This window comes from Symphalangus syndactylus, chromosome 13 (genome assembly GCF_028878055.3).
Source record: "Symphalangus syndactylus isolate Jambi chromosome 13, NHGRI_mSymSyn1-v2.1_pri, whole genome shotgun sequence".
NCBI classification, from domain to species: Eukaryota; Metazoa; Chordata; class Mammalia; order Primates; family Hylobatidae; genus Symphalangus; species Symphalangus syndactylus.
This window is the reverse complement of record NC_072435.2, coordinates 122,824,318-122,847,797: the sequence shown is the minus strand read 5'-3', so window position 1 is coordinate 122,847,797 and position 23,480 is coordinate 122,824,318. Positions and strand designations below refer to the sequence as shown.

General features: G+C 40.5%; 1 long non-coding RNA gene across 1 annotated transcript in view; it reads right to left on the bottom strand.

Annotated features, from left to right (window-relative positions):
* Positions 1-4,683: 4,683 nt before the first annotated feature.
* Positions 4,684-23,480, bottom strand: part of LOC129460072 (uncharacterized) — a 54,696-nt gene continuing 35,899 nt past the window's right edge. Inside the window, exons 2-3 of the long non-coding RNA XR_008650155.2 lie at positions 11,894-12,018; positions 4,684-5,317 (exon numbers count right to left, since the gene is read on the bottom strand). This is a non-coding gene — a long non-coding RNA (uncharacterized lncRNA). The remainder of the gene's footprint in view (positions 5,318-11,893; positions 12,019-23,480) is intronic.

Here is a 23,480-nt window from a genome sequence, read left to right as displayed (position 1 = left end):
ACAAGAATGGATAATTGTCTAAAGAAGAAACATAAACAAGCACTACAGAAATGAAAGATGTTCAAGCTTACCAAAAATCAAATATGTGCGAATTTTAATGACAAAATTACTATACATTAGTTACATGTATTTCTAATACACATGTAGAAATAAAATAATAGTCAAAAGTGTGAAATATATCAAGAGACCAACACCCATATATGCTGCTAGTGAGCTCCTGAGTTATTTCAAATGTTTTCTAAGACATTTTTACAACACATATCAAAAACTTCGGAAAATAGATTACCTTTAACAGAAGTCTCTGTTATTGACATTTGCTCCAAGGAATTAATCACATATTGTTTTCAAGAACTTAAGTTCAAATATTTTCACATCCACATTGTTTATAATAGTGTAAAATTGGGGATAACCTAAAGATCTAACAATAAATGGTATTTTAGTCACATGCTGCAAATTAGAAGGCCAAAAGATAATTATAGCCTGCAGACACTGTTTGTTTATACGATTCAGTGATTTAAATTAAATTCGACTGGTTGCAAATACTTATATTTGCAAACACCCAACCCTCTACATTTTGTGTGTGTGGTAAGAGGCACCCGATTTTATGGAGTGAAGACTTCTCCCCTATTCTCAGTCCATGTGATTCAGGTGGTCTCTACGTCCAGACTCAGGGATGGATCATGGAACCCAGATATGACTAGTCAGATGGTTCCCACGGTCACAGATATTATCGCTGGATGGGCCCAGACTGGTCTAAGCAGAGTGAATCTGGGTATTTTTTTCTGGAGCCACGAGAGAGAGAGATGATTTCTTTTCTGTTTAAAATGTTAAAAGTGGATGGTATGTCCTGAATCTGTAAGGCTACATCACATGGACTCATCCAGCCCAGCAGAAGATGGAATGAAGAGAGGGAGTAAAACTGAGTCACGAAGCCCAGGTTCTAGGCAAGCCTGAGGTCAGCCAGTTCAGACCCTAGTCTTTTCAGTGATGAGTCAACAAACAACAACCTCTAGCAGGTGTTTTTCCTTTTTCAGTTAAAACATGTGGAACTGGAATTTATGTTACTTGTGTCTGTAGAATGTTCGAACTGAGAAAGAAAAAACAAAACAAAACAAAAACATCCACCAGGGATGTCCCCCTCCCTCTATCCCCCACCCTCTATCCCCCTCCCTCTATGCCCCACCCTCTATCCCCCTCCCTCTATCCCCCACCCTCTATCCCCCTCCCTCTATCCCCCACCCTCTATCCCCCTCCCTCTATCCCTCTCCCTCTATCCCCCTCCCTCTATCCCCCTCCCTCTATCCCCCTCCCTCTATCCCTCTCCCTCTATCCCCCACCCTCTAGCCCCCTCCCTCTGCTCTACTCAAGCCATGGGCTCCATTGGTACCAGGAACAATCCTGCTGTCCCCAAAAAGTCCCAGTTGCGACTAATAAACCGTTACATACATTTTAGGTGCATTTTTGGATCAACAATCTCAACACTGGTCTCAGCATCCTAATCAATGTGTGGAGGGATTGGGGACAGGTAGGTCTTCCCTCCACCAGAAAACCACAAATCAACTACTTAATATCTGAGTTACCTTGCAACGAGTGTCTCTAACCACACCTTACTTTCCTGGATTGTAAAATGGTGAGAATGAAATTCCCTAAAACAGAAGCTCCCAGGGAAAAACGCTCTTTGAAGCATTGCATATAGGGTATGTACTAGTGATGCTAATAGTGATGGCAGAGAAGAAACATATTTACAATTTTATTTTTTTACTCCATAAAGCCATGGAGATAAAGAACAATTTGGGCTCTTGCAAATGAGGCTGAAAAATAACTAACTGTCCTGACATGTCACCATGGCTATGGTTATTTAGTTCCAGTCCTCACTGAAGGACTGATGAGTTATGCTGAACCTCCTTGAGGGCAGAAAATCTACATCTAATTACTTGGAATTATTCTGCACAAGAGTCTTGTTTCTTCTCTTCTATTGACTGAGTTAAGCATTTATGTCAAGAGGTCTCATGAACATTTTCTTTGTACTTTGGGTTACCCAAAAGTATTTTATTTATCTTGTTGCATGAATTTGTCTAGCATTGGCCACTGAAAACGCTTTCAGTTTGTACCTTTGCATACCCCCAACAATGATTTTTTTTTTTCTTTTGAGCACTTTCTTACTTTCTGGCACAACAAGACGCTCCAGCCTCATTTTATGTATTCTCTGTCTCAGTCCTAGAATCAGTCATTTTCCCAGGAAACTGTGGTTCTTTTCATAGGAGAATGGTATTAAAAATCAACATCTGGTTTCTGGGTGGGCTTGCTTCTAAATAGGTAGACCTTCTTTTTCTATAATGGAGTTACATCACACACGCATTGCATTAATTATGTGTGTGTGTGTTACAAAAAGAGAAAGAGAGAGAGAGATCAGACAGTGCTGTGTATTGCTCTACTAAAGTAGCTCATGTGAGATGTACAGCAAATGCTTCCTCAACTTGTCAAGCCATTATGAAATAACTTACATATTAGTTTTCTGTACTGCCTAAAATCTTACCATAAATTTAGAGGCTTACAATTTATGAACTCATGGTTCTGGTGGCCAGAAGTCCAGGCAGACATGACCAGGTTCTCTGTTCAGTCTCACAAGGCTGACATCTAGGTGTTGACCTGATAGGGCTCTTTTAATCTTTTTTTTTTATTGTAAGTTTTCTCAGTCATCTCTGTGTCTTTCTCTGGTAATGGTCCAGGACTTATGTCTATATATTATGTGACAGCTTAGACAGTGGTAAGGATTCAGTCTTTGCCTTGATGAGAAAGCATCTACCTCCTGGGCTTTCTTGCAGTCATTTCTTCCCCATTTTTCTTATGAAAAATATTTGGCTGCTCCAGTCACTGCACTTGATGCGATTAAAATCTGTAGCTGTCTCCGGTGCAACTAGCTAAAAACACATCATGACGTCTTTCTCCAAAGCCATTTTTAGAACAAATTATTGAAGGCTTGGAACCCCTCCATGACATTCCCTGGGAAAGACAGCAAGACTCTGTTTCTGTCCTGGGACATACCAGGTAAAGGCTGAGGATTGTTGAGGGAAGATAGAAGGCTGAAAGCGGGACCCTTCTCAGCGACACACACTCCCTTATTTCCTTGTCTTATTTCCCTTTTAACTGCCCTTCCTTTGTGAAGCAATAAAGACCCCCTGGTCTTATTGGAATGGAGAAGGATAACGCTATGGGCTTTAGTGCCACAAAATGCATTAGTTGTCATGTCAAAATGAAATCCCCTGTAATGAGCAGAGAAAAACAGGGAAGTGAATATTGATATGATGTATAGGCAAGGAAGGCTTTTGTATCATACAAGCTAAAGAATAAACCATAAAAAATAACTTAGCTACAAAACAGTTTAAAATACCTGTTTATCACATTAGACCAAAATCAAAACTAAAATTTAAGTGACATGTTGGGAAAACTATTTTCAAACTTTTTAACAAAGAATGAGTATGCTTAAGGCAGGGAATTTATAAATTAATCAAGGTAAAAGCAAATGCATCAAATAAATAGATAAAGGACATTAACAGGCAAGTCAAAATGAAAAAGTAAGGCAGTAAACATTTGAGAAAAAATACTCAGTTTCATTAGTTCTATAATGAATATAAAATAGGAAGGAAGAATAGTTATTGTTCTGTTGATCAAACTGGAAAGTGGCTTTTAATACAACTCTCCTTGCTTCAGGTTGTGTTGAATTGGACACTTTATGAGTAGTACTGTATATGAATATCACCTTTCTTAAGGACACATCGGGAATTAGAATTGAAAGTCTTGTAAGTGAATATGCCATCTGACTCAGCAACTTCAGTGTTGGACACTTACTTGAAGCAAATTATCAGAGCCCCACAACAAGGATAGTGGCTACCAGGGAGATAGTGAGTTCCCATTTCAGAAAATGTGCAAGCATGAGGGGCAATTGATGAGGTTACTGATGACACCGGGAGAGGGTTGGGTTAGATTAATCAATAGTAAGGTCATTCCAAATTTTAAATTTTATGACTCCACCAGTCTGTTGTCAGAACAAAGTGTTTGGAGGACCATAAAGATATTGAAAGCTTTAAATTATTGTTATAGTCAAAATAGCAGCACAATTGCTATGTGCCAGGCATTGTTTGAAGCACTTCACAGGTATTTGCTTATGTAAGTTTTATGGCACTATGAAAGGTGGGTATTATCATCCTTATTTTATAGATAAGCAAAGTAAGGTACAGAAAAATAAGGTACATTCTTCAGGCCACGCAGGAAATAAATAGAAGAGCCAAGGTGTCAGCCCAGACAGTTGCTCTGTGCCACACACAATCTTAGGTCTTATGCCAGCCTACCTCCTATTTGTTAGTTCTGCTGTAATTCAAGGTCTGAATAATCGTTTTTTCTTCAAAATAGGATCTAGAAAGTCAGCAGGTCTGTACCACACTTTACAGTGTATAAAACACTTTCACCCACAGTTATCTTATTTGATGCTTTCAATAAGACAGTGGAGTTGTCCTAGGATAAGAGTGTCTCCATACTAGGGGAAAATGAAGTTCCAAGGAGTTGTGGTTTGTCTTTCTTTAGTTCACAGTGAGGTAGAGGAGATGGTCACTTGTTAAAACCTTCCGTGTCACTCAGTGGCATACAGGGTGATCAATACATTTGCTTTATTCGCTTTGAGGCTGGTGCTTCCAACAAGGGAAACGTAATGCATTCAAAGCCTGGACTTGGACCTACATGAGCTGTTTATCCACGGGGCTTTTTAAATTGCACCTGCAATACTTTTCAGCCACAAAGGTGACAGAAATACTTGTGCTTGCTTCTCATCCACACAAACCCTCCACTGTCCTTCTCCATTTCTGGAAAGTAAGGTTCTGCATGCTTGCTTCAGTTGTCTATTGTAATGGAACAAACCACCTCTAAACATAGTAACATGAAAGAACAATCATTTTAGTTCCTCATGATTCTTTGGGTGAGAATTTGCTCAGGGGAGAGGAGATATGGATCATCTCTGAGCCATAATAATGGGAGCTGTGGCTGCAATCATACGAAGGACTGGGATGACTCACCTGGATTCATGTCTGGGGTCTCAATTTGCCCACTGGGTTCCTCAGTTGTCCACCATGTGGCCTCCCCACTGGGCTGGCTTAGGCTTCCTCCCTGCATGGCGGCCTCAGTGTGAGTTGACTTCTTACCTAGTGGCTGACTTCTCCTCCAGAGGAACCAGAAGCTGCAGGTATCAGAAAAGCTGGCTTGGAGCTGGTACAGTCTCCCTCCTATCGTATTCTACAGTCATGGCACGTTCCAGGCCAGCCAGACTCTAGGAAAGAGAAAGACACTGTCTGTTTATAAGTGGAAGAAATGTCATGAATATCAAAGCCCTGAAAAATAGATTTTTCATTAAAACTTTCATATGTGCATGTAACAGACATTTAAAAAAATTGTAAAATGTAAACAGCTAAAATTATTTTTTTCTTATTCCATTTCTTTTTTTTTTTTTTTTTTTTTTTTTTTGAGATGGAGTTTCGCTCTGTCACCCAGGCTGGAGTGCAGTGGCGCAATCTCGGCTCACTGCAAGCTCCGCCTCCCGGGTTCATGCCATTCTCCTGCCTCAGCCTCTCTGAGTAGCTGGGACTACAGGCTCCCGCCACCATGCCCGGCTAATTTTTTGTATTTTTAGTAGAGACGGGGTTTCACCGTGGTCTCGATCTCCTGACCTCGTGATCCGCCCACCTCGGCCTCCCAAAGTGCGGGGATTACAAGCGTGAGCCACTGCGCCCAGCCTATTCCATTCCTTTATGTCCTTCTAAATAGGAAGTATATCTACAAACCCACATATATTTACATTTTTCCTCTTTCACACAAATTGGAACCTATCTTATCTGTTCTTCCACACTTTCCTTTTCTTCTATTACCATAGTGTTTCAGAATGCACACACTTGCAACTACTTATACTGATACAGGTGACCCTTGACCAATGCAGGGGTCAGATGTACCAACTCCCCACATGGCAGTAAATCTGCACATGATTTTCAACTCTTTCAAAATCTAACTACCAACAGCCTTCTGTTGACCTTACTGATAACATCAACAGTTGATTAACACATAAATAGACCAATATCTATGTATATTTTATGCATTCATGACGTACTTAACTTTTTCTTATTTTGTTTTGCTATTTATTGGTGATGTGGTTTGTGAGTTTTTCCAGATTGCTGAAAATCTCCAGATCATTTTGTAACATATTTATTGAAAAACACTCACTTGTAAATGGACCTGCACAGTGCATCGCCATGTGTTGTTTTAAGGTCACCTCTCTACATAAATATAATTTTATAACATACAAATACACATACATATATAAATGTATGTACCCATAAATACACCGTATATAAATCTATCTGCTTATGTAAACACATTGTTAGGACACACAAAAAAAGGAAACAATTGTTTGGGTGAGGAACTAAGGAGCCGAATGACAGGAATGGTAGAACAATGTTCATTGTAAATCCTTTTCAACATTTTAACTTTGAGCCTTGTGATGGATTATTACATATATTTTCATATTTATCAGCATTTTAAGTATAAAATATAGCTCAGAAACATTTTCTGGTAAGCTTTGGGAAGTGGCTTTTTAACTGCTGAATAATATGTCATTTAATGGGCACACCATTGTTGACCTAACCACGTCCTCACATCCTTAGCAGCAACATTACAATTTTTTTATGACCGAATGTATCTTATGAACCAACTACTAAGTCACTAAATATAATTTAGAGGAAGAAATCTATTTGTATACATTATTGATATAAGTATGTATTTGTTTGTGTATGAATAATGTAGCTCCTGGCCAACATTATCAAACATTTTTAACGTCAAATCAATGTTTATGGACCTGTCTGGTGATACAGCGTAATGGCAATGACAGAAGAGCAGGATCATTTTTTAATATAATCCCAGGTCTCTTTGAAAATTGAAAACACTTTTTCAATTAAAGAGTTGTCAGCAGGCCTTGCGGCTTGGTTGGAATGAAAGTGCTCGTTGTAAATTTATTTTAAACTCCTGCCGAAAGCATATGAACTGAGATAATTAAATAGGCTAACAGGAAACTGTAATCCCAAACAAGGCAGTGGGATGCAGGCACAAGACCACCTGATGTGCCTGAGGCTCCCCTCTCTATTTAGGCACAGACAGGTGGAAAAGAATTAGAATTCAGCACCCAGAAAAGAATGCTTGGGAAGGGCTTTATCTTGTTTTGTTTCTTCTGTTGTCCAGTAAGTAGATATCTGCTGTTTATGGCTTCCTTTCCTTTCCTCTTCTGATGACTCCACCATAATGTTCTACTAAGCGTCTTTCCTCCTCTAAGTTGTGTCTGTAAATAGTGGGTGATTCTTTCCCACCTCCCTGCTTCAGGAGTGAGCTTGTGACAGACCTGACCAGTCAGTAAATTCTCTCCTGCTGATAAGACTGATTAGGTCAGAGATGGGCACGTGTCCTAAGTTTATCCAATGAGGCTCAGCAGGAGCCTTCTATTGGGATTGTTGGGAAGAATGTGGCACGTCTCTATTGGGGGGGTAGAGCTGTGTCAGTGTAGATATGGAGCTCCTAAACATCACCAATGGAGAGGGTTTGCTTGAGAATGAAGCCCATACAAGGAAAGACACACTGAGATAGGAGACAAGCTCACTGATAATCTAATTGAGGAACCAAGGGATGTGCTAACCCTGGTCTTCCCAGTGACAACTGATTCATTCTGATTAATTCATTAATCAACAGTGAGCTGATTAATAGTGGATTAATTACCACTTTTTGCTGAAGGCATCGAGTGGTGTTCCTGCTATTTTTAACAAGAGTCCTGTTGGATACAGTACACACAACTGTGAGCCCTCATCTCCTCTGTCTACCCCTAGGTACAGAACAGAGGGAAAGGAGGCAGTGAGGCTGAGCCCCATCCCTGTGTGTACTGTTTTTGCCTTACTGCAGATAGCACTGCCTCCTTCTGGTCTGTGGCTTTTGTCTCTGGTAGACAGAATCCTTGGCTCCCAACAGTATCTACATCCTAATCCATGGGACCTGTCTCCTGGCACAAGAGACTTTGCAGGTGTGCTGAAGGTAAGGATTTCGAGATGGGGAAATTATTATGGATTATCCAAGCAAGTACTAAATATAATCAAAAGAAGGAGACAGGAGTATGAGAAACAAGACAAATATGTGACAGTGGATGCAGAGGTGAAAGGAAGGGAGAGGGAGAAAGAGGAAGAGAGGGAGACATTTGACTCTTCTGGCCTTGAAGATGGAGGACTCTACTCCGAGCCAAGGAGTGGAGGCAGCCTCTAGAAGTTGGAAGAGGTAGGAAAAGGATTTCTCTCCTAGAGCCCTGGTGGGGATGCTGCCCTGCTGACACCTTCATTTTGAGAATTCTGACCTCCAGCATGATAGAGCAATAAATGTGTTTTAAGCCACTGTGGTTGTGGTCATTTGTATAGCAGTGATAAGAAACTAATATCATCTCCTAATCATTCTGGGCCCTCTGTGTCTCCCTTTAAATTACTCTCCTCTCTGCCACAAAATCCTTTCTAAGACAGAGCTCAGATCATGTCACACCCAGCTCAAGGTTCCCCCAATGCACATGGAATAAGATTGGACCTACTGGCTTGGCATTTCACAATCTTCACCATCAGTTCCAACTCAGCTTCCCCCTCTTGCCTTCCTTCAATCTCTCCCATATACTGTGTCTCTGAAAGCTGCAGCATCTCAGTATTTCCTGAGCAACCCTCGTCATTGTTTCCATGATTGCTTCCTCCAGTCTGTGCATCTATTCTCTCTCCCTGCATCTCCAAATTTGTGTCTCTTTCAGAGCCCGACTTGCATGGCACTGCGTGCATGAATCTTTTCCCAATATTCCTCTCTAGTGAAAAAAATGTTTTCCGATAATTTTGTGTCTCTCTTGCCATTCTTTTTGACTTTTATCTTCTATTGCTGTAATTTATATATGTCACCTTTCTTTCCTGTTACATAGGAGCAGGGTCTTTTTTATTATTTCTCAGAATGCCTAGCAAATACTATGTGCTAAATATGTGTTTCTGGAATCTGTTTGTTGATCAGTTTTGTAAGGCATTGAAATATAGGTCAAATGCCCCCATGAGCCAGGAAGGTGACACACAACGAGTGAAGTGAGCTTGTGTGAGACAACACTGAGTGGTGACTACTGGTCAACTGGAAAACCAGGGTCCCTTTCCAAGAGAAGCAGCTGCTCCTCTGCTCTATTAGAGATACACGACACCATTGGTACATTTTCTAACTGTTCAGTGCAAGCCTAGCATCCAGAATTCTAAGTAAAACGTGCTCGTGGCTGAGCAGCCTAGCCTGTGGAATGCTCTGAGTGACTTATTCCCCTGTGGAGATCCATGGATGCATGGATTCACAGCTTGGCTGGCCTTTTAAAACCACATCCCAGCACTTTGGGAGGCCGAGGCAGGCGGATCACGAGGTCAGAAGATCCAGACCATCCTGGCTAACATGGTGAAATCCTGTCTCTACTAAAAGTACAAAAAATTAGCCGGGCATGGTGGCGGGTGCCTGTAGTCCCAGCTACTTGGGAGGCTGAGGCAGGAGAATGGCGTGAACCCGGGAGGCGGAGCTTGCAGTGAGCCCAGATCGCGCCACTGCACTCTAGTCTGGGCCACTGAGCGAGACTCCGCCTAAAAAAAAAAAAAAAAAAAAGGAGTCTAAATGACATTGGGCCAAGCCATGGGTCAATTGTGTGTGTGTGTGTGTGTGTGTGTGTGTGTGCGTGTCCACACACGCATTGGCAGAAAGAAAGAAGTAGAAAATAGAAGTCTACAATAATAAACATTGTTTTCTCCATTGGTGAAATTCTATACCCACTTTAATCTCACTCTGTTTAACTAAACAATATTAATATTTTAAAATTTTATATGGGAGCAATTCTGTGAACCAAAATCTAGATAAAAATGCAGAATGTCACAAATCAAAAGAACTAGAATGTTCCATAGAAGTGGAAACTGGTTTGAGTTAGTGAGACATTGCTCTTTTCTTTTAACTAAAGTGGTTGGAAGGGAAAATGGTGCAGTAGATGAAGGTGTAGTCTTCCAAACGAGACACTCCTGGTTTTGCTTTTGACCTTGAACAAGTAGTTGGTATATTTTAGCTTCCGTTTCTTTATCTATAAAATGGGATAACAATACTAATATGTAACGTATAGGGTGATTCTGAAGATTAAGTGACATAAAGTCTTCAAAGTAGGTGCTCAAAATGTACGTATTAAGACAGATTGCAATATTACTATAATGCATTGTGAAACAAAGTGAAAACAAGACATATTTTGGAAAAGCATTGCTTTGTTTCTTTCCATATGCAAAAAAATCATCAATCACTCACTGATTTCTTTTGAGTTAAAGTAACTTTGATTTGGACATGGGAATGATGTAATCTATGCAGAGAACTGGAACAAAAGCTCAAGAAAGTATCTGGATTGTTTTTTCTTGCTTTCTTTTTATTTTCTTTGTTTCTTAATCTTTGCCTCACTTGTTCTTAGAGTGAGAGCTGAGTTGTCGAAAGACAACAAAATTTCTAGAAGTCTAAATGTCTCCAGGCATTTTTCTGTAATAACAGTCATTGCTAAAAGTGGAGGTCTCCTGCAGTAGCAATGTGGGCGGGTCTCATCAGATAAGCCTGGCTAGGATTTCAAACACAAAAGCAGCCCTGTTGCCAGGCGAAACCCCAGGCTGAGAGCAAGAGCAGAAGCCAGGTCTCCGCAGCATTGTTTTGTTTTAGTTGTTAGTCTTTTAAGTTTTTTTTCTTTTTTACCTTTCTAATTGGGAAAATACTTTGGATTAATAAAAATATTCAAAAGGCAATGATATACAAAAATCCTAACTGTACACTTTTGCCCAGATTCACCTATCATTAATATTTTGCTTAATTTGATTCCTATGTCTCCTTCCTCTCCTCTTCCTTCCCTCCCTTTCCCCCAGTTTCCCTGTAATGACAGTATTCTTTTAAAGTGTAATTAGGTTCATTTGTTTTAGCCTGCTTGAAATGTTGTTTTTCCCTTTATCATTCCTATAGATTTAATTTTACTTTTGAATACATATAACATTAATTTTTGAATATGTATGATGTTACTTCTACCTTATTCTCCCCAGTTCTCTTAGGTAATCAGCTCGTTTTCTGGTTTATTCTTTCTCATGATGGTTAATTTTATGTGTCAACTTGACTATGCTAAGGGATCCCAGATAGCTGGTAAAACATTATGCTGGGTACATGTGTGAAGATATTTCCAGAAGAAATTTGCATTTGAATCAGCAGACTAAGAAAAGTTGCCCTCATCAGTGGGGGTGATACTACACAATCCACTGAGGGCCTAGATAGAACAAAAAGGTGCAGGAAGCATGAATTCAGTCTTCTTGAGTCGTAAGATCTTTATTCTATTCTTGGACATTGGAACTCCTAGTATTGGCCCTTCAGACTCAGACAAGAGTCTCTCATCAGCAGATATGTGTCGCACCTGCACCCCAACCTCCTCCTGCCTCCCAGCCCTTTGGCCTCGATTGAAAGTTACACTATCTTCTCCCCTAGTTCCCAGGCCTTCAGCCCCACTCAGACTTAACTACACCTCTGCCTTTCCTGATTCTCCAGCTTTCAGACACATATTATGGGACTTAACTTCAAAACTGCATGAGCCAATTCCCATAATAAATCTCCTCTTAAATATCCAGATATAGGCTGGGCACGGTGGCTCACACCTGTAATCCCAGCATTTTGGGAGACCCAGGTGGGTGGATCACCTGAGGCCTGGAGTTTGAGCCTGACCAAAATGGAGAAACCCCATCTCTACTAAAATACAAAGTTAGCCTGGTGTAGTGGTGCATACCTGTAATCCCAGCTACTCGGGAGGCTGAGGCAGGAGAATCGCTTGAACCCAGGAGGTGGAGGTGGAGATGGAGGTGAGCTGAGATCATGCCATTGCACTCCAGCTTGGACAACAAGAGTGTAACTCTGTCTCAAAAAAAAAATATATATATATATATACATATATATACATATATATACATATATATACATATATATGTATATATATATTTCCAGATATATTCTGTTGATTCTGCTTCTCTGGAGAGCCCTAATACATTTCTGTAATTATTTCTGTAAATATGTGCAGATATATGCGTATTCTCCTATTTTTTTCTTTTATCTTACATAAAATGTAGCATGCTATATATGTTCTTTTTATTATTTTTTAAATGTGGTACAATGCATAACAAAGTTATCATTTTAATTATTTTTAAGTGTACAGTTCTGTGGCATTAACTACATTCACATTGTTTGCAACCATCGCCACCATCCATTTTCAGAACCTTTTCATCATTCCAGATTGAAACGCTGTACTCATTAAACAATAGCGCCCCATTCCTCCCTTCTCCCCAGCCCCTGACAAACGCCATTCTATGTTCTGTCTCCAAGAATTTGCTTATTCTAGGTACCTCATATGCGCATAATCATACGATATGTGTCCTTTTGTGTCTGGCTTATGTCAATTAACATAATGTCCTTAAGCTACCGCCATGTTGCGGCATTTCTCATAATGCTGTTTCCTTTTAAAGCTGAATAATTTATAACCTCTTTTGCACTTACCTTTTAAATTTTTTTTAAATAACATCTCCTGGAGAGCATTCTATATCAGTTCATTAAAAAATAAAAAGTCTGCATGTTTTTTACAGCTGCAGAATGCCCAACTGCAGTAGATAGCCCAGTTTATTCAACTGCTGTCCCGTACTTGAATATTTAAGCAGTTTCTAATATCTTGCAATCACAAATCATGCTGCAATGCATAATCTGTGCAGATGTATTTTTTGTAGGATTAGATGCATGTATTTCGGATGAATTCCTAGAAGTGGCATTTCTAGGCCAAAATATAAATTTATACATAGCTCTATTAGAAATTGCCAATTACTCTTTCTCTGCAGTTAAGTAATTTGCATTCTTGATACCAGTGTTGGAGAGTTTTTTTTCCCCTGACAGCCTTGTCAAAAGAGTCTGTTTTCAAGCTTTTGGCTTTTTGTCAATATGATGGGTAGAATATATCTCAGAATAATTTTTTTTAACTTTTCCTAGTATGTGTGAAATTAAACACTTTACATACATTTAAGAGGTATGTTTATAACTTTTTGAGTTGTCCAGTCATCATTTTTGCAAAACTTTCTACAGTATTTTACATTTTTTTCTCATTATTTAAAATGTCTTTATGATTTTGGAGTTTGTAATATATATCAGCAATATTTTTTCCTGTTTATTATTTGTCTTATGTTCCTTATACTGGATTATTTTTGCCATGAAAGTAAAATGTATATATGTATATATGTATATATGTGTGTGTATATATGTAGTCAAGTTTTTAATTTTTCAGTTACATATGGAACTTCGTCATAGTTGAAAAGATTTTACCTAAACTCGGATGATATAGGAATTCACCCTTTTTTTCTTTCCATTTCAGTCTAACCCATTTGGAGGATCATCTAGTGCATGGTGTAAGGAATGGATATAATTATAACTCTTCGAACAAATAACTGTAATTTATTCCAACACCACTTATTAAAAAGTCTCTATTTTGCCCCCATTAATTGAATACCGTGATAAGCATATACTAGATATTTATATGCAGTTATGGCTATTTTGAGACTCCCTGTCCTGTCCCATTGATCAGACTGTTCCTGCGCCAGCTCCTCACTGCCCCCTTTGATTTAGTACCTGGCGTGACTGGTTCCCTTCCAGACTTGCATTTCAGGACTTTTCTGGTTATTCTGGTTTATTTCTTTTGCTATATAAATTTTAATATCAGCTTGTATAGCTCCAAGAAAATGTTCATTACAATTTTTATTGGGGTTGCATAAAAGTTATACATTAAGTCAGAGAGAATTGAAATATCAATGATGTAAAGATGCCCTACCTAGAACAAGGAAGAACATAGCTATTCAAACCTCCTCTTATCTTCAGGAGAGTTTTATAATTTTCTGCTTGTTGGCTTCAAACATTTCTGGTGTATTTATCTTTAAATGTATTGTTTGTTTCTTGTTGCTGTAATAAATGAGATCCATGGATTCACTTTATCTTCTAACTGGTGAATATTTGTGTCTACAAATGCTATTGATTTTTGTATGTTAATGTTGTACATTGCTCTCTTGCTGAAATCCTTTAGTGTTTTTGTTAGTTTTATCACTGATCCTCTAGATGTATGATCAGGTTCTCTGCTTATGGAGTTTTATATCTTCATCTCAGTCTTTATGTCCAAATAGTTTCCTTTTGTCTAATTGCCCTAACTAGTTCCTCAAGAACATCGTGAAATAATAGTGAAATTTGTTCATATTCTTGCTTTGTTAACGATCTTGGTGGAGGTCCTTCTAGGGTCCCCTCATTACGTAAACTATTGGCTTTTAATATTAAAGTCTATGGCTGGGCGCGGTGGCTCACATCTGTAATCACAGCACTTCGGTAGGCCAAGGCGGGTGGATCACGAAGTCAGGAGTTCAAGACCAGCCAGGCCAACATGGTGAAACCCTGTCTCTACTAAAAATACAAAAATTAGCCAGGTGTGATGGCGTGCGCCTGTAGTCCCAGCTACTCGGGAGGCTGAGGCAGGAGAATTGCTTGAACCTGGGAGACAGAGATTGCAGTGAGCCAAGATCACACCACTGCACTCCAGCCTGCATGACAGAGCGAGACTCCATCTCAAAAAAAAAAAAAAAAAAAAAAAAATTAAAGTCTGTACCCACCGTTTTTATTTTCTCAACATTTTTTTGGACAATGATGTGTGTTTTTCACCATGTATTAAGATAACCATTCTCTCTTTCTTCTACTCTTCCTACTCTTCCCACACCCACCCTTCCATCAGGGTGGGTGAAACTGTCCATCAGTTTCATACTTTCCAGGGGTTGAATAAGAGAGAAAAGGGGGAGAGGACAGTAAAGATCCTAGAGGTATCACTAACTTCCCAAGCAGGCTTTAGTCTCTGGCCTTAGTAGAGGTTGCCGCTTTCTCTTATGGGTACTTTCACATATTTCCCAATGGTTCCCTGCTGGACCCCAGTGATAATTCCTGTGGTTCAGGAATACTTTGCTTTTACTGCCCCCTAATTCTTTGCCTGCTTCTATTCATCCTGCCAACCATCCCACATAGATGCTCGCTCACAAAGGCTCCAGGTTGGTTTTCCATGCTGCATGCGTAGGGTGACATCCATTCCAGTTTTCCCAAAACCGTCTCAGGCAATTTCTGGTGTCTTGGCATAATTATTAATATTCTCCTGTTCACTTTCAAAAGTCTCCCTATTTGGGCAATAAGAGACTTGGCTTCCTTAGACCTGGGCGCACCTGGAGCGCAGGTACACACGGCCTTCTTAGTTTTGGGGCACTCTGAGCACCCAGGTCTCTCCTCACAGGGCAGCCCCCAGACAGCTCTGCCACCAGACAGGTAACGAGGCCTCCTTAGACCTGCATATTTCTGGGGCAGGGCTCATATCACAATCCATAGTGTCTTCCTGTTTCGAGCTCTTCAAGGGTCCACCAAGCAGTAAATAAAGCAAGTAGCATCTCCTCTTTCTCCCCACCTTAGGAACTACAGATCTCATCGAAGAGTTGTTTGTTTTTTTCTTTACAATCTCCTCCATTTTTTTTACAATGGTCTCTGGATATTGGCCCCTAGGTTGTGCCCATCTTCACAGCAGGCTGGGACACATTAGCATTTAAAAGCATACCAGAGCCAGATTCAAATTTTTACACATCCAACTGTTTCCAGCATAGCTAGTATTTAACCATTTAGAGCTGTCCTGCTTTGTATACTTTGCAAACTGCATCCAATATCTGCTAGCCATAGTAAGACAAACTTAGGAGCGCTAAAGGCCCCCAGATGGCTCTTGCCCTTTGGAGGTCTCTGACCCAGAGACTCCCTACTGGGCTGCAGGACAACATCACCTGGACAGATGAGTCTCACCTAACCCAGGAGTTCCCTTCTCCTCGTTTTTATCTGGGTGATGGGCCACACACCACAGCCTCTGGACCAGCTGGTGCTGTGAGGGACTTCCTCTGTCTGTAGCTATGCTAGAGAGTTCGGCAGATAACAACGGGTGCGCTCCTGCCACCTGGTGGTAATAGCTCCTCTCTTTTGAAACCCATAGTTTCCCCATCTGCTCCCTCCTCCTCTTTTTATGTTTTTAAAAAGGTTGAAGGGCATTAGGCATTATTGAACAAATTTTCAGACGTTCCTTTGAAAATTTGCATTTTGGTCTGTTACTTTATTTTGAAAATCCTGATGTTTGGCCAAAACTTCCTGCTCCACCTGTGTTGAGCATCTTCTATAGAGCGTATTGCAACATCACAAGTACATTTATTAGCTGGAATGAATACTTAATCCGTGGGTGAGGTGTTACCTTGGGATCTCATTTAATACTAACAACAAGGAAATCTATGAACATGTACTTAGGCTTTAAAAGTGTTAAAGGAAAAGAAGTAAATCCTGAAAGCAGGCTGGACCCCTGGGGATTTCTACCATCACTCATTGACAGCTAAAGATTTGATAGTGATGTGAAAGGAAGAATGGTTTGATTTTTACAAATGTCTGCTTATAGTTTTTCTGTTTTCTTTGTTGTATCTTGGTAACTTTCATCCCTTATGAGGCATAGTTATTACAGGGAACATCTTATGTATGCAACAAAACCCTGTGGACCATATACTTTAGAGTTATTCTAAGAGGTTTTCAAGGGCAATTTTGCTACATGCTGTATTCCACCTGTATTCTGAATTTAAAAAACTGGTGTAAGGTGCAAGACTAGGAAACATGCCAGAAAAGAGAAAAAAGAAAGTAAAATTTTACACCTGTGCCCAGAGGACTTCTGTGCTGAGAGGGGAGCTGGGCCGTCATTGCAGTTTTATTCTAATCCCAGTCTAAAATGACTCATCGTGTTTGGACATATGAAGTTGCCAGTGTGCTGAGAGGTAAGGAGCAAAGGGGAAGACGGTGATACAAGACGAAAGAACAAGTCAGCTCATGCCCCGAGGCCTGGGAGGTTGTGGCTGGTGTTTGAATTTTGTTCTAATCAAAAGGAGAAGGTTCTGGAGGGTTTTAGATGGAGGAGAGATGATGCTTGATTTATTTTTCTAAGGGATCCCTCCAGCAACTCCACAGAGAATGTATTGTGGGACTTAAATATCAGTGAACAGACGGATGTACTGAAAACCATGGAAAGGCCAGGTGCGGTGGCTCATGCCTGTAATCCCAGCACTTTGGGAGGCTGAGGCGGGCGGATCACGGGGTCAGGAGATCGAGACCATCCTGGCTAACACGGTGAAACCCCGTCTCTACTAAAAATACAAAAACTAGCCTGGCGTCGGGGCAGGCGCCTGTAGTCCCAGTTACTCGGGAGGCTGAGGCAGGAGAATGGCATGAACCCGGAAGGCGGAGCTTGCAGTGAGCTGAGATCCGGCCACTGCACTCCAGCCTGGGCGACAGAGCGAGACTCCGTCTCAAAAAAAAAAAAACACACATGGAAGACAGTTGAAGAGATGTGGATTCAAGTAAAGTCAAGATAAGTGTTTCTTTCTAAGCTTTTTTTTTTTTTTTTTGAGACGGAGTCTTGCTCTGTCCCCCAGGCTGGAGTGCAGTGGCGCGATCTCGGCTCACTGCAAGCTCCGCCTCCCGGGTTCACGCCATTCTCCTGCCTCAGCCTCTCCGAGTAGCTGGGACTACAGGCGCCCGCCACCACGCCCAGCTGATTTTTTTGTATTTTTAGTAGAGACGGGGTTTCACCGTGTTAGCCAGGATGGTCTCGATCTCCTGACCTCGTGATCCACCCGCCTCGGCCTCCCAAAGTGCTGGGATTACAGGCTTGAGCCACTGTGCCCGGCCTCTAAGCTTTGTCTTCTGTTCGCCTTCTTAACCTGTGGACAGCCGGGCACTGCTGTGATGAATGTGAATTTTAAGCACTAATGTTCTAATAAGATACATAAACTAATCAGCACTGTAGAATTGAAGATCAGGTCTTCGGGTAGAAGTAACTGAAGGCTGCATTCAACCCCCAAGCTATCGATCTGACCGCCAGGCAAACTACACTATCAGATTGGAAGAAATATCCAGAAGCTAATTGCTGGAGTCGTGAATCTCTACACAGTTATTAGACTCACAATGAAACCTCATGAGAAAAAATATATTAATGTGGCTCCAAAAAAGTTGCCTGGTTTCTATTTACTTTTCATTGTTCAAATAAAAGACTGTCTCTGAAATGGATGAAGAAACTGAAATAAATATGTTGGTTTAGCCCTGGCTGCCCATCTACCACACTATCACACACACAAATGCAACATGCGCATAAAAGGATTCTGGAAACAGCATAGACAAAACTCAGCAATGCCAAAGTCTCAGTAACATACCCCAATCCCCAGAGATACCTCAGCATGGGAGAAGGCACAGAAAAGAAGGCAATGTTTATTGTTAAGCAAGTGCTGCAAATGAGTCCCAAAAATTCAGACATTTCTCCAAACTTCCTGGAAATTCCTGCTATAAACAGTTCTTTTAGAAAAGCAAGCCTGCAACCTCAGTCAGTTTCCTACTCTCAGAACTTTTCCTTCTGGTATGTTCTTGTTTCCTTTATTCATGCAGCAGCATAGAGAGAATTTTTCCCCCTTAGAACTTGAGCCCCTTGGACCATGCCTTTCAGAGAGCGAAGCCTGTATCTCCTATTCACAGCATGCTATTTTAATGTGTCTGGCATTTCACATTACAGCGTCTTGTTAATGTTCTTCTGGATGTGTTCTTCTAGGTGTGGCTGTCACCTGCTAAATAGTTTGAAAGCTATTAGCAGAAATAATATGCAATTCTAACAGGTGCACAAGTGGTGAGCCTGGGGGTTAAATGTGTTAGAGTTGGAATCTCATGCTGTTCACGAAGCACATTTGCGCTTTCTCAGGCAATGCATATTGGTGGCTGGCTGGCAAATTGGAAGTTGGATAAGGGTATTTAGAACAAAACATGTGATAGTTAAGCTGTCTCTGAAATTCAACCTGTGAAAATATCCACTGGGGGCCATTAGAATTTCTAAATTGGGAACTGTGGCAATGTAATTGCATGGAAGCTTTGAATTAGGCGAATTCTGAGACGATCCCAAAGGTAAAAGTGCTGCTATAGTGATGATCAGGAGACTCACAAAAGTGTTTTCTCCCTAAGCAAAAATCGTGTTATTGGGACCGAGGGGTATATCAAAACATTAAAAAATTCATTTAGATATGTTAACATAGATATTAAAAAAATCATTTCGACATGTTAATATAGATATGAGTTGTATTTGCTGACTATAGATAGATAAGATTATTTCCATAGGTTTGCTAAGATCACTCAGTAATAATTATCTGATTTTATAAAATTTATAGTTTTCGTACAATATTATCTCATATTCTGCTCTAATTTAGTAGCATTTCAATTTCTTCAAAGACTTGAAATGCTAAGATTCTCCAACTCAGATTAAGAATATCTTGTTTCAGCCTGGTGTGGTGGCTCATGCTTGCAATCCCAGCACCCTGGGAGACTCAGGCGGGTGGATCGCCTGAGCTCAGGAGTTCAAGACTAGCCTGGATAACACGGCAAAACCTTGTCTCTACAAATAATACAAAAATTAGCTGGGCATGATGGTATGTGCCTGTAGTCTCCGCCACTCAGGAAGCTGAGGTGGGAGGATTGCTTGAGCCTGGGAAATCAAGGCTGCAGTGAGGCATGATCACAGCTCCTGCACTCCAGCCTGGGAGACCCTGTCTCAAATAAATAAATAAATAAATAAATAATCCCCATTTCATTGTGGATTTTCAGTAGAACCTTAACAGTGAAATGGGCTAGGCATGGTGGCTCACGCCTGTAATCCCAGCATTTTGGGAGGCCAAGGCAGGCAGATCACCTGGGGTTCGGAGTTCGAGACCAGCCTGACCAACATGGAGAAATTCCATCTCTACTAAAAATACAAAATTAGCCGGGTGTGGTGGCCCGTGCCTGTAATCCCAGCTACTCGGGGGAGGCTGAGGCAGGAGAATCACTTGAACCCAGGAGGTGGAGGTTGCAGTGAGCCAAGATCGTGCCATTGCACTCCAGTCTGGGCAAAATGAGTGAAACTCCGTCTCAAAACAAATCAAAACAAAAATAGCGAAATGGTTTTCTTCACTCCCATTCCATCATCATCCTCCTCTTTCCCTCCCGGCACTACAATTTTTTCCACCTTAAATAAGGAAAAAGACTTTCTAATATTAAGCTCCTTTCTCTGCAAAGAACCAACACTTCAGAGTGATGCACTATATACCCCCATCTCATTTTCTTGTCAAAATAATTCAGTCACTGCTGCTGATTTTTTTTTTTCTATTTCGTTGATGATCCAAGGCCTAGAGGAATCAGGACCTGGCTCGAGGTCATTTTTATGGGTTGAATTGTCTCCCCAAAAAGACATGTTGAGGTCCTAACCTCTAGTATCTGTGACTATCACCTTATTTAGAAATAGGATGTTTACAGATGTCAAGTTAGGATGAGGTCATGAGGATGAGCCTTAATCCAATATGACAGGTGTCCTTATAAAAAGGGGGAATTTGGAAACAGAGACAGAAATAACACAGAGGGAAGACAATGTAAGGACACTGAGAGAAAACAGCCATATGCCGATGATGAAGGCAGGATGACAGCGATGCAGCCACAAGTGAAGGCTCCTTGAGCTACCCTAAGGTGGGAGAAGTGAAGAGGAACCCTCCCTAGAGGAACCCTCCCTAGAGGAACCCTCCCTAGAGGCTTTGATGGAAGCATGACGACTGCCTACACTTCAATTTTGCACTTCCAGACTCTAGAACTTCTGTAGTTTAAGCCACCCAGTTTGTGACTCTTGGTTATGGCAGGTCTAGGGAACTAGTACAGGCATAAAACCAGTAAGTAGTCGAGAAGTAAATAACACGTGGATTCATATAACCCCAAAGCCTGAGTCTCATCTGCTGAACAACTCTGCCTTTTTGTTGAACGTGCTCCCATCAAGACTTGCTATATGCATTCACTGTGATGGTTAGATGTGGGGCCTTTAAAACAAGCCAAAATGTGATGTCTGTACTCCAGTGTCTTATAGGCAGGTTAGAAAATGAATAGTAAATCCAGAATACTATAAAATACTATTTTTGAATACTATAAAAGTTATGTCAATGCCTATATAGAATTTTTGCAAGTATATTTTAAAATTCCTTTGAAATTTTCAGCAGCTGGAGATCCTAAGTACATGCAAAGGGAAATCTGTTTTTTTATTTGTTTTTTGTGGGGCGGTGGGGAGCGGGGGACAGGGTCTCACTCTGTCGCCTAGGCTGGAGCTCTCACTGCAACCTCTGCCTCCCAGGTTCAAAGGATTCTTATGCCTCAGCCTCTAGAGTAGCTGGGATTATCGGCATGCGCCACCACGCCTGGCTAATTTTTGTTTTCTTAGTAGAGACGGGGTTTTGCCATGTTGGCCAAGCTGGTCTCAAACTCCTGACCTTAAGCGATCCACCCACTTTGGCCTCCCAAAGTGCTAGGATCACAGGAGTGAGCCACCACAGTTGGCCTGGAAATCATTCTAAATATAGCTTTTCCTTAAACCAAGAACAATTTTAAAAGTCCTAACTAAGTTCATCAGTACATATTAATTCTTATATCTTAGTAGATTGGGAAGTCACTGAAGCATTCAGTTTGCTGTAATACACAGTGATTATAAATTAGTACTGGTTAATAACTTGAAATTTGGTTATTTATAATTGTATTTCCAATAAAACAAGTTGTAAAGAACATACATTGCATATTATTTTAGAATACAGCGTTTACATAGTTCCTTCAAGGTATTTTCACACAGCTGTTTGATGTAGTATCCCAACAGCCACCTAAAGTGCCGTGATCTAATAGGTGCTTAAGAAGTATTTGCTCCATGAGTTAATTCTGGTTCATCATCTTTTAGGGTGATTGAAATAATAAGGTAATACTCACAGATTTACCAAAGTGATTACCATTTCAAGTCCTCTTTATTTTTTTGATTAGGTCCATGTTTTCATCTTGTATTATTTTTTCTTCTATTGAATTATCATTTCTTGTAGTGAAGTCTTCCAGTAATAAATTCCTCCAGCTTTTGGCTTTTGTAAATCTGAAAACATCCTTCTGTATTAAAAAATAAGTATATATGTGTGCACACAGAATTCTAGCTTGGCTATTTTTTTTTCTTTCATGTGAAAATGGTGTCTTTCTATCTTCTTATTTGCATTGCTTTTGACAAGAAATATATTGCAACTCTTAGAATTCTTCCTCTCTATGTAACATTTATTTTTACTTTGTTTTTCAGATTTTTTTCTTTGTAAACTGTTTTGGACAATTTGGTTATAATATTTCTTTATGTATTTGTTATGGTTCTTGGGCTTGGGTTTTATTAAGCTTCTTAGATCTGTGTGTTTATCATTTCATTATTCATTCAAATGTTTCTTGTACCTCCTTATTTGGGGAACTACAGTTACACAATTATTAGGCTACTTCTAAGCACAGTAAATCTCTCTTCTTTTTTGTTTTTGTTTTCATCTCTCTCCCTCTCTCTCTCTGGTTCAGCATGGCTAGTTTTTTATTAATTTGTCATATTCACTAATATCTTCTTCTGCATTGTCTAATCTGTTGCCTACCATACCCAACAAAATTGTTCACTTTACACAATCTATACAATTTTTTTTTTTTTTTGAGATGTAGTCTCATTCTGTCACCAGGTCTCAGCTCACTGCAACCTCCGCCTCCCGGGTTCAAGCGATTCTCCTGCCTCAGCCTCTTGAGTAGCTTGGACTACAGGTGCCTGGCTAATTTTTGTATTTTTAGTAGAGACGGGGTTTCACCATATTGATTAGGATGGTCTCGATCTCTTGACCTCGTGATCCTCCTGCCTCGGCCTCCCAAAGTGCTGGGATTACAGGTGTGAGCCACTGCATCCAGCGTCATCCATACAATTTTAACTTGTATCCTTTTTTTTTCTTTCTTTTTTTTTTTTGAGATGGAGTCTTTCTCTGTCTCCAGGCTGGAGTGCAGTGGCGTGATCTCAGCTCACTGCAAGCTCCAGCTCCCAGGTTCAAGTGATTCCTCTGCCTCAGCCTCCCAAGTAGCTGGGACCACAGGCACGTGCCACCACGTCTGGCTAATTTTTTGTGTTTTAGTAGTGAAGGAGTTTCGCCAAGATGGTCTTGATCTCCTGACCTCGTGATCCTCCCACCTCGACCTCCCAAAGTGCTGGGATTACAGGTGTGGGCCACCAGGCCCGGCCAACTTGTGTCCTTTTTATGTTTTGTCTCCATGCCACATTTTAACGCTTCTCTCCACTTTCTGCACACACTGAATGACTGTTACAATGTCCCTTTCTTCTAATCATAACATATGTGTCAGTTTTAGATGTTTCGATTGAAGTTTATTCTCAT